The sequence below is a fragment of the Mytilus trossulus genome, chromosome 1 (genome assembly GCF_036588685.1).
Source record: "Mytilus trossulus isolate FHL-02 chromosome 1, PNRI_Mtr1.1.1.hap1, whole genome shotgun sequence".
Lineage (NCBI taxonomy): Eukaryota > Metazoa > Mollusca > Bivalvia > Mytilida > Mytilidae > Mytilus > Mytilus trossulus.
Window position 1 is genome coordinate 66,806,582 of NC_086373.1, and position 12,208 is coordinate 66,818,789.

The window sequence follows — 12,208 nt, forward strand, 5'->3', positions numbered from 1 at the left end:
TCATAAAATTGGGAATGGAAATAGGTAATGTGACGATTAAAGAGACAACAAACAGACATCTAAAAAGCGGAAAACATCAGAAGAACACCTGAATGCAGGCGGGCCGTAAATTACATGGAGGCATGTAAGCAGTTGCCTCCGATTGCGGGCTGACCTCCCCCACACAAAAAATACCCAAGAAAATAAAAAAAATGGTTATAATCATGCATTTTTTTAAAGTCGTAAGAAACCTAAAATTAAAAAAAAAATATTTATATGTTTTTTATAACAAAATGGATAGTTATCATTATACAACTTATGTACATATACTTTTTTCTGAGTAAAATTCTTTAATTTGTCCACAGTTAGAAGAAGTTTACTTATTTTTAATTGCTTGCTTCCAGGAAGCAATTCGCCGACATATTTTCCGTATGCATAGTGACTCGAGTGACTCCGGTGACCACAATACGCATGGATCTGTCATTGAAATAAACAAATATCTGATTATACATGTTAAACACGTGCTCAATACCCATGCTTTTTGTGATTTGTTTACTATAAGGTGACAATCGGTAAAACTCGGCTTCAAAACACGGCTTTTATGAGCAGCCATATTTGTTAAATCATAACAATCAGAGAGAACAGAAAATTGACGATTATATCATATATTTGCGAAAATAATGATAAAATCGTGCACAGAGGACTAAGTTTATGATGTATACATGCATTGGTTCAAGAATTGGACAAACATTATTTTTCACCACTCACTCGTTTATAGCACCGGTTATTAATTTGACCAACAAGGTATATTATTCATAACTGCAGGGTGTTTTCCGGACTGTATTCAAATCTGGTGAATATCGCTGAATTAACGGTACCCAACTCCTTTCAAGTGCACACGTAAAAAATTCCCGCCAATTTTGTAGCCGACGGGATTTTCATGTGTCGCATTCGCTGGCATAATAAAAATCCTGCTGTCTGAGCCTCGGCATATCAGACCGAGGAGCAAATTGCGAGGTTGATTGAAACTGGACCACTGGTTTTGATGTTGCGCCACATTATAAATGGTCAAATCGCGATTCAATTTGATTTGATGTATGACCAAGAAGAAGGTTTATTCGCGGCCAGGAAAAACGACTACTACCAACACTAGCAGAAACTCGATGGACATCACGAACTGATAGATTAACTTGGCTGTTGAAACACTATGATAAGGTGCTTGACATTCTTGATGACATTCAAAACCAAACCGTCGGCAACTCAGATGCTATATCCACAGGCACAGAAACAAGTGCCAAATATACGTTGATAGTGGGTCTTCCAATGGATAGAAACAAGTGCCTGTGGCTATATTATGGAACGCCATCACTGCCTTATAATAAGAAAATACTATGACATGATGCAAATGTTGCTTACATGATGTGAATTCTTCTTTACATGATGTGAATTCTTCGTTACATGATGTGAATTCTTCATTACATGATGTGAATTCTTCTTTAAATGATGTGAATTCTTCATTACATGATGTGAATTCTTCTTTACATGATGTGAATTCTTCTTTACATGATGTGAATTTTTCTTTACATGATGTGAAAACTTCTGTACATGATGTGAAAACTTCATTACATGGTGTGGATTCCTCTTTACATAATGTGAAAACTTCATTACGTGATGTAGTTGTTTCATTACCTAATCTGAAAGTTTTGTAACATGATGCGAAAATTTCTTTACGTTATGTTAAAAAATCTTTATGTCGTATTTCTATTACATTATGCCAAAATATTTACATCGTAATGTCAAATGGGTATTACGAGGTAAGAAACACATATGACGTTATGTGAACTCTTCATTATGTCAAAACATCTTTATAAGAACACGGGACCTCTCGGACGTTATTATTATTATTATTCAGACTCCATGGATTTTTTCCAAAAAAATATTTTGCCCCATAACACTAATTTTTATTTTCATAAAAATCTTCAATAGCTAATTTGGAGATCCAATTAATACCAATGCAAATGCAAGGAAAAAGTACAAGTCAGCCTTTTCTCGCCAATTTTTAAAACTGAAACATCTCAAAAAGGAGCTCCATGACCTATCAATATTTTTTTCAGCTTGTTTTGTACCTTAGCTGATGCTCTTTCGACTTATAATATCAATTTTAATTACTGGATTCTTAAAAATTTCAACTAAGTACATCTTTAAATGCATTCAAATGGAGCGGAATATAAAATTTCTGTAAATTATGAGTGATGCTATACATTTAGAGCTTATACATATAAGCATGGCCGTGACGGTGTCATATTTAAAATTTCTTTTTAAGTATACGTCATTTTTTTTTTTATATATTTATATAAATTTAGGAACATAATTCAAATTTTTTAGAGGCAATGTTGGCAAACCCCTTCCAAAAAATATTCGAAAATACTTCTCCTATATCATGTATATCCAGAAGCTGTACGGTACATGTACAATTGTCTCACTTACGTTACTTTGTTACATATCTCACTTTCAAATTAATTGATCTATTAATTTTATTTAAACTTCAAAAAATAAATCCATAAAAAATGGCTAAGAAATGATACACAAACATAAAAAGTGTGGACAGAGACCAGTATTGGTAGTATCCATCATTCTGAAAGTATTGCATGACAATACATAGTTCCCTTCCAGTTAATATTCATTATTCTCAAACAGAAAATTTAGAATTGATGTGCAAATTGTAATGTTAAAAGTAGATATCAAATATCAAATCAATATAACGGTAGTTAGACAAGCATGACTAAAACATGTGCAGAACATTGTGTGATTTTTCTAAGTCTAAGGATCACATGAATTTTCAAATTATCATCAAATCAAAACTTAATTTAAACTTGATCTGTAACTTGTAATGGTAAAACTATAAACAAAATTTCAAATCTAAATCTGTAAGTTAATGACAAAAAAATAGTCGAAAATGCTTGCATTATTTTTCTAAGTTCGAGGACCATAACTTTGCAAACACAAATCGCACTTGATCTGTAACTTGTCATGGTTTTACAAATAATCTTTATGTCAAATTTTAAGTCAAAATGTGGAAACCAATTATCTGAGTCCAAGGGCCATAACTCTGCAAAAAAAAATCCTCAAACCGTAACAAAATTAGAACTTGATCTGTAACTTTTCATGGTTATATTATATACTAAATATCAAATCAATTTCTTCAAGCATTGCCAACAGCAGTGCCATATCTCTTGCACGTAAAAGACATCCTTGTAGATTTCGAAAACGAGTAGGCTGATGCCGCTACAAGGCAGCACTCGCATTCGCAAAGTGGACCGGCAAAGGGATTTATATAAGTTGCAAAACGTGTTACCGAATCCACTATACATAAATATGTTTAAAACTAAAAAATGCGGAAAACTAATTTTCCGGACGGACATTTTGACCGACAGACAAATTGCAAACCGAAAGTCCCCTTCAACTTCGTTGGTAAGTGACTCATAAACGTTTAGTATATAATACTGATGTTTCCTAAAATATAAACCTTATAATAGTGTAATAAATGTGCCTAGTTAATTCCCCTTACTTTTGGATGGATTAATTATTTGTTGATTAAATGTTTATTTTAAGTTTAATTTGATTTAAACTCCATAGTGAGATAAAAGTAAGGATTGTTAATTTAACTGTTTTAATATTTAACTTTTGATGTTTCTGTAATGTTTTATGAATATTAGTTTATTCAATTTGTATTCAGTACCTTTAATGTAAAAGTTATCCGGTTTAATGACAATATAAGGATTTTAATTGTTTTTCAGTCGGAGTCGGCCTTGCACAGTCCTCCAAATACTCGCCGGACTGTATCAGTCCACTTGAGTTTAGAGTTATATATATAGTCACCACTTCGGTGCAGTTCGCAAGAGTTAGTCACCTCTTCTTGGTGCAATTCTACTACATAAAACACAACGCGAAGCCAATTAACTTTACTAAAGACTAACTCTTGGAACACTTTATTTTTCATTTTACATTTGAAATTACTCTATTTTTGAACTACTTTTAAGAAAGTTTTTTTTACTCTCGTTTGTCCGCAATTATTGTACATTTGTGACTAAACATAGTTTCTTTTGATTAATTGTCTGTTGTTCAGCCATAATCTGACATCAGGTGGTCGAATAGGGACACAATACTGGCAACTACACGTCCCGGGAGGTGTCGTCGCCGACCCCCACCGTAACAATAACACTACCATAAAAATACACCACCAAGAACGTTTCTATAAAGTTCTGAACCCTTGAATGGCTTTAAATCCTATATATCCTTAACACGCCTATGGACTGTACAACAAAACGTTTATAGTGAATATAGGGCACATATTTTGGTTAAGGAGTTATGGAGCACAAGAATACCGAAAACGGCCAAACCTAATATTAAAAAAACACAAAGCACGCTTCTATCAAATTTTGAACCCTTAAAGGGTTTCATTAAACAATTTACATGACGTATAATTATAAGGTGACGTTCACACTCTCAGTCTATAAGAAAGACAGTATATTATTGCTGAAAGACATAATCTTCCGTCTTATCATATAATGGTTATCTGATGGAAGATGCACGTTAATTTAGAAGCTTTTTTTATTCTATGTCTCCATACAATAAAGGAGATATTTGTGGAAGAGTTGATTTTCGTATACTTACTTCATCTTGACATCACAAATGGCTTGCACATTTAAGCTGTGGTAATTTTTTCTGCACACAAATATCTGTTCATCCTCACTTGGTCTTATTATTGGAATCAAAGTTCCATCAACTGCCCCAACAACATTTGGCATTCCAGACATATTATGAAAATCCTGCTTTATTTCTCTTAAAGAAGGCTGGTCAAGTGGGAATTTTATTTTGTATATGAGAGAAGAAACCAAAGAAGTGGTAACTGATGATATAATCCTGCTTACAGAAGACCGGCTTATACCATGGATGTCCCCTATCTCGGACAGGAATCCCCCTTTGCATAGTACCTTAAAGTTGTCAAAACTTGATGCAAAGGGGGAATGGCGAAGTTTCTAAGGGTTGGCCTCTCTAAATGAGGGGCAAGTACATCTACCAAGTCGAAAATACTCCGCCTATCTAAGCGATATCTTGATATCAGTTCAATATCATTCAAACTGTCCATGATATTGGTCCTGTCTCTAAACACTCTCTCCCTCCGCATTGCCCTGCGTTCATTATGTCGGATAATATGTAATGCGACGGCCATCTTTGCGAACGCTGCGATTAATCTGCGATAGGTTCAAGTACACGCTAATAACGTTCGCGATTTGCACGCAATGTACGACCATCGCAAAGTACGTTTGTTTTATGAAACGGAATTTTAGCGTTACGTTTGGTTAACGTTCAAACGTACGCTAACGATCGTTTTATGAAACGGCAGCCAGGTAATGCAGTTCTAGCATCACGTACTGCAATATTCACATTATACATTAAAGTATTCGCATCATGTATAAGGGTTTTTATTTTAACATCACATAAGGAAAGTTTCGCATCATGTAATGAAACAACCACATCACGTAAAGACGTTTTCACATCATGTAATGAAGTTTTCACATAATGTAATGAAGTTTCCACATCATGTAATGTAATGAAGTTTTCACATCATGTAATGAAGAGTTCACATCATGTAATTATAACCGGGAGTTTTCCGTGTTATAGTGATTCAAAGACGGAATACCAATACTTTAAACTTTATTAGCAAGGTCCGGACAGTACCAGACCTAAGACCTAAACTGACATACAAAAGCATACATAAAAACAGTTTCTATAGCAAATAATTAGTGTCCAACGGATTAACTTGTCATGGTCAGAGTGATTTCCATCACGACAAACATATATTTAACAATAGAATTAATTACACACAAAGAAATATAAAAGGTTAGATAGACGGATTAACAAATTGTCACTTTAGCACTTAAAATATAATGTCTGATCTTAATTTATTTGTAATCGCAAATAGTCCAAATCTTCCTGGTTATATAATGAAGAATGCACATCATGTAATGAAGAGTTCGCATCATGTAAAGAAGAATTCACATCATGTAATGAAGAATTCACATCATGTAATGAAGAATTCACATCATGTAATGAAGAGTTCACATCATGTAATGAAAAATTCACATCATGTAATGAAGAGTTCACATCATGTAAAGAAGAGTTCACATCATGTAAAGAAGAATTCACTTTATGTAACGAAGAATTCACATCATATAAAGGAGAATTCCCATCATGTAAGCAACATTTGCATCATGTCATAGTAGTTTTTTCTTATAAGGCAGTGATGGCGTTCCATACTATATCTTACAAAATGACTCTTTTTAACTTTGAAATATTAGTAGTAGCGGTCGTAACCCAGTTCCTACTAGGATACCTAAGACCCTTGTCCATAGAACTTCAATCTGAAATCTGTGATTTTGTGGAAACACACGTTCAAGCTCATTCACTAGCTGCATCTTTTCTCGAGATACGGGAACACACAGAATAAGCTTTTAATGGGCTTTTTAAAAGCGCATTTACAATCGCAAATAAGAACGGACGCAACGTCAGATATTGCTACCATTTAGTGTAACAGAAAAATGACGTTAACGAGCTTTAACTAACTCTTCCTGCTTTCCTTTTTGGGTAAATGCAAAGTATAACACACACGTATAAATGCCGTGAGAATCCAATTAAAATGGATTTTATAATTAAAATAGGATATTCAATTTTACTGATAGTACTTAATTGTTTTTGGAGGAATATTGCTGCATTATATATTCAACCCGAGTAGGATTATATTAACATACAATAGCTTATACTTATGATACTGAAGTTTTCTTACTTTTTGATCGTCTTATAGTTGTGTATTTTTGTAATATATGTGCATTATTTCGTTTTGTTGAAAGCAGGACATTGATATTAATAATTAAACATCTCAATGACAGATTTCCGGACGATATTAAGCTAATGCTTTACGGATTTTACTTGCTACCACGGTACTTTTGTAAGTTGACGGAATACATTATAGACTATATTGCTAATGAGTATATAAATGATATTCCATACCCTGATGACTTGCCACAAGAAGTTCACAAGATGGAAAACTTTTACGTCGATTAAGCCGGAGATTGGGTAAAAATGTACAACAGAGCAAGCAATCAAACACACGCAGTTTTACCCAAATATAAGGCAAATACTACTACTTCTGTTAGCCTTGCCAATTTGGTCTTGCAGTTGTGAAAGATCATTTTCTGCGCTACGATGCCTCAAAACATTGAATAGGTCAACAATGACGAAAAACAGATTGTGTGGTCTTGCTATGTTTCACATACATAGAAGTGACAGTGTTGGCAATATTGAAGGTATAGAAGTGCTCAAGAGAATCACAGATGAGATTATTCCGATCACAGAAAAATCGCCTTGGCATTTGATATAGATATGTGTCCGGACACAAAATGTATGTGACTTTTGTCAACTATATTTTGCACCGAAACCTTGCCACTAATGATTTGATAAAGCTTAACCAAATAAAACTTTCATTATAAACAAAGTGTTACTTTATATTAACTGAAAAGGAAAAGAAGGATTCGGCCCCATCTACCTCCTCTAGTATAGGTCACCGCACAGCATTTATGCAAAAATGGGCAAACTCGAAATCTGTGACTTATAGGAAACTATAAATCAAGCCCAATAAACGAGAATACCAACGACCTGTTTAGTATGTTTAAACCAATAATTGAAAATCAAATACGGCAGGCGGCAGGTTCTCGACCCCTTCCCCTTTTATCGTGTGGTCTAGCGAGACGGCTGCAGTGTGGGCGATTTGGTGGCACGATATCACAGTAGCATAGGTTCGAATCCCGGCGAGGGAAGAACCAAAAATTTGCGACAGCAAATTTACAGATCTAACATTGTTGGGTTGATGTTTAGACGAGTTATATATATATATATATATATATATACATATATAGACGACAGTTGAGTGAATGTATCCGGTAATTTGTTTGGTGAAAAGACACAGTTATTTTTTTTTAACAGTTTAAACAATATATTATTCAAATAAATTGAATTGGATTGGACACAGTTATAATTGGATTATCTCCCTTTGACCACATAAAATCTTAACTAAATATTACTCAAGTGGTTATTTTTCTTCCATCGCACAATCTAACGCACCTTATATCATTATGTCCGGTACTCCGACACGTAAGTACAATATAACTTTTATGTCAAATTATTATATGTCAAAGTAGGGATCATATGTTAAATTAAATATGCGACCAAGTACATTTTATATAACGATATTTCTATATTGATCTATAGTTGAAAGTAATCGTTATGTAATGTCACTGTCAATGATTTATTTAGGGCTGCATTATAGTTATTATATGACTGATTGATTGATGATTTCTTAACGTTCAGTGGAAAATATTTCATGCATGTTCTGGATGACAACACATTAAACAATAAATACGATGAGACAGGATAGGTCATGTTGTAGAGACCGTCCTAGATGTAGGTCGTAGAAAGTACAACCTCTGAAAAATCGGGGTATTTAGATTCAGGACGTAAACTTTGCGGCAATGTTGGAGACCAACTACAGAACCATTAAAGAGTAGTTGCAAGAGTTCCCGTTTGAATGGTTTTACACTAGTAATTTTGGGGCCCTTTATAGCTTGTTGTTCGGTGTGAGCCAAGGCTCCGTGTTGAAGGCCGTACTTTAACCTATAATGGTTTACTTTTTAAATTGTTATTTGGATGAAGAGTTGTCTCATTGGCACTCACACCACATCTTCCTATATCTATTAAGGTAGATCACCAGTATATATTTTTTGAGAGAATTTTTTTATAATTTGCCAAAATGAAGATTTTACTATGCTCTTTTCAAAAATTTAATAAAAAGTATGGGTCACCGTGCTATTTTTCAAGCCATGAGTCGTTGAAAATTGCCAAAATTTGGTTAGCTTGTTCATGAAAAAACACATTAGTGTGCATAAAAAAAAATCTATGAGATAGAATTTTGAAATAAATTGTTAGAAGAAAGGTTTCATAATATGTTTTAAGAAAATAAAAAGAAAACATGGTGTCACCGAACTTGTTTTCTTGCTACAAGTGAAAATAAAAAATTTCCCTATTAGACCAGTATAAATTTTGTACTAAAAGAGTTATCTCCCCTTAAATGGCTCATTTGTAAACCAATAAAAATGATATTTTTTAAAATATTTTGTATAATACGATTAATTAACAGATTTTCTTCAAAAAGAAAAACATTCTAACTATTGAATTGCAAATCTGTTTCTAAAATTGCAGATTTAAGCAAATAACTAGACCGATTTTGTACTGCGATTGTACAATCCAAGATGGCGGTATACCACCAATCTACCTTAACTTGAAGAGAGTATGGCACACACTCCTTTGGCTTATATACATATATATATATATATATATATATATGTGCAGATGTGCAGATGTATATATTCATTAAATAAAATAGTAAAATAAGTTAAAAAATTTGTAAGGGTTCCGCGGAACCCAGTGTCTCGCCTACTTTTGCTGTAAATCGCAGGCTCAACAAAAGTGAGGAAAAAAAATCAATAAAAATATTCCTCTTGATACTATCTTATGATTGTAAGAAGCTTCTGTCCAAGTTTGGTAAAAATCTAGGATAGTTAATGAATCTAATAAATGTTTTGAAAACTTTAACTGCAGACTGTATGTAATGTTAACTGGAAGAAAATCTAAGTCCATTTAAAAGTAAAATACAGAAAAATGGAGTTATCTTTTTACAAAATTTACTTCAGGATACTATCTTATGATTATAAATAAGCTTCTGTCCAAGTTTGGTACAAACCCAGGATAGTTTAAGAAAGATGTTAAAATTTTAAAAACTTTAACCACAGAGTGAATGTAATGTTTCCCCCCCAGAAAAAAAACTAAGTCCATTTATAAGTAAAATACGGAAAAAATGGAATTTCAATTTTACGAAATTTACTTCTGGATACTATCTAATGATCATAAACAAGCTTCTGTCCAAGTTTGGTACACACCCAGGATAGTTTAAGAAAGTTATTAAAATTCTAAAAACTTTTAACCACATAGTGAATGTTATGTTTCCCCGCAGAAAAAAACTAAGTCCATTTATAAGTAAAATACGGAAAAAATGGAATTTCAATCTTACGAAATTTACTTCTGGATACTATCTAATGATCATAAACAAGCTTCTGTCCAAGTTTAGTACACACCCAGGATAGTTTAAGAAAGTTATTAAAATTCTAAAAACTTTAACCACATAGTGAATGTTATGTTTCCCCGCAGAAAAAAACTAAGTCCATTTATAAGTAAAATACGGAAAAAATGGAATTTTATTTTTACAAAATTTACTTCTGGATACTATCTAATGATCATAAACAAGCTTCTGTCCAAGTTTGTTAGAAATCCAGTATAGTTTAAGAAAGTTATTAAAATTTCAAAAACTTTAACCACAGAGTGAATATTTGTGGACGCCGCCGACGACGACGCCGACGACGGAATGTAGGATCGCTTAGTCTCGCTTTTTCGACTAAAGTCGAAGGCTCAACAAAAATGGAACTGTTAACTTTTTTTAAAATTATTTTACTATTTTTTTTAATGAATGTATATATAGGTGTCAATATTTTTTTTGTACACCAGATCTAGATTTCGACAATATATGTCTCTTCAGTGATGTACGGGATCGAAACGGTAATTGGAAGTCCATATAATTTACCCTCAATTTCAGATAAACTCTTAAATGTTAAGAGTCATTATAGGATGAACGGATCATATAAACCGGAGGGAAAATATGATACAAGCCCAAACGAAAAAATATATATATATATATATATCGTAGATGCACTTTCTATTTCTTGATGCTATATGATCGATACGGTGGTGTGGGGCCAAGTTATTAAATGTGTTATAAATTAGTTGATATTGAAATACATAAAAAGCAACAAAAAGACAGATTTTTCGGATTTTTGGTAAAGGAATATTAATGCTAAATTATTTTATAACCGTAAATACACTCCATTTATTCCAGAAGGACATTAGCTGAAGTAATAAAAAGAAGTTAGTCATTCTATATATTTACTAGACAGTTCAAGGCTTTTTTTTTTAAATTCGAATGCAATCGAGCAATCAGTTTTTATTTTATATAATTACACACTATACTGTATAGTAATAAATGACAATGTAAAGTTTAAATCATAAATTTTTCACATTTGACTTTCTTAACCTAAACGCTTTCGTAAGTCAATGAATTATTGATTCTAAAATTAAGGACGCTATTGAAAAATAATTTCTTTAAGAACAAAACCCCTTTTTATAATTAGTTTTGATAATATTTTCCATGTTTCTAACCTGCTAAAACAAATTAAAACAAATTCCACATAGGCCGAAATTGAAATAAACATATTCAAATTTTTCGACTATACAAGGGTCTGGATGGGGCGTACAGAATAGAGAATCATGGACAAAGAGTGCTTAATATGGGCAAAAAGTAATAGAAATCGCAAAAAAAAACAACAGAAGAGACAATATTAAGCATAGAAGATAAAGAGAAGAGAGAAATAGCCCCCAACTTGAAAAGATGATAAAGAATATATAAATGAAGAACTCCCATCCAAATCGGTTCACGTTTTCCGTGACATTAGTGCTTTATTACACAGAAAAGGATGCGTTTTTCATGGAACACAAAGAATAGAGAATATTAAGCATAAAAACAACGAGAATAGAAAAATGGCAGAAATTTTGTATTCATCTGTTGCAATTGCTAATTTTGGTACTATAAGTTTGGTACTCCTATATATACATGTATTTAGTTTGATGGTGTTTGTTTATATAGTTCGATATGTGTTGTTTGTTGTTTTTCTGTTTCTCTGTTGTTCAATTATTATTTGTTTTTCATTAAATATTGCTCTACTTATTTTAAAACGTGTAATATATTTGCGCCAATACTTGAAGTACTAAGTATTATTTACGTTTGTGTTTAATGTCCAACAGATTTAACACGTTTGTCACGTAGTACATTTGACTTTGTTGGTCCATATTTTATTTGAACTTGAATCATGAATTCGATCATTTGAATTGTAGGTTTAAATTTAAGGATGACCATCATATATTCCCTTTTGATTTTTAGGATATATTTATTGATGTATAATCCATATGTATATGAAATAATGAATGCATTTCATGATTTGTACATATT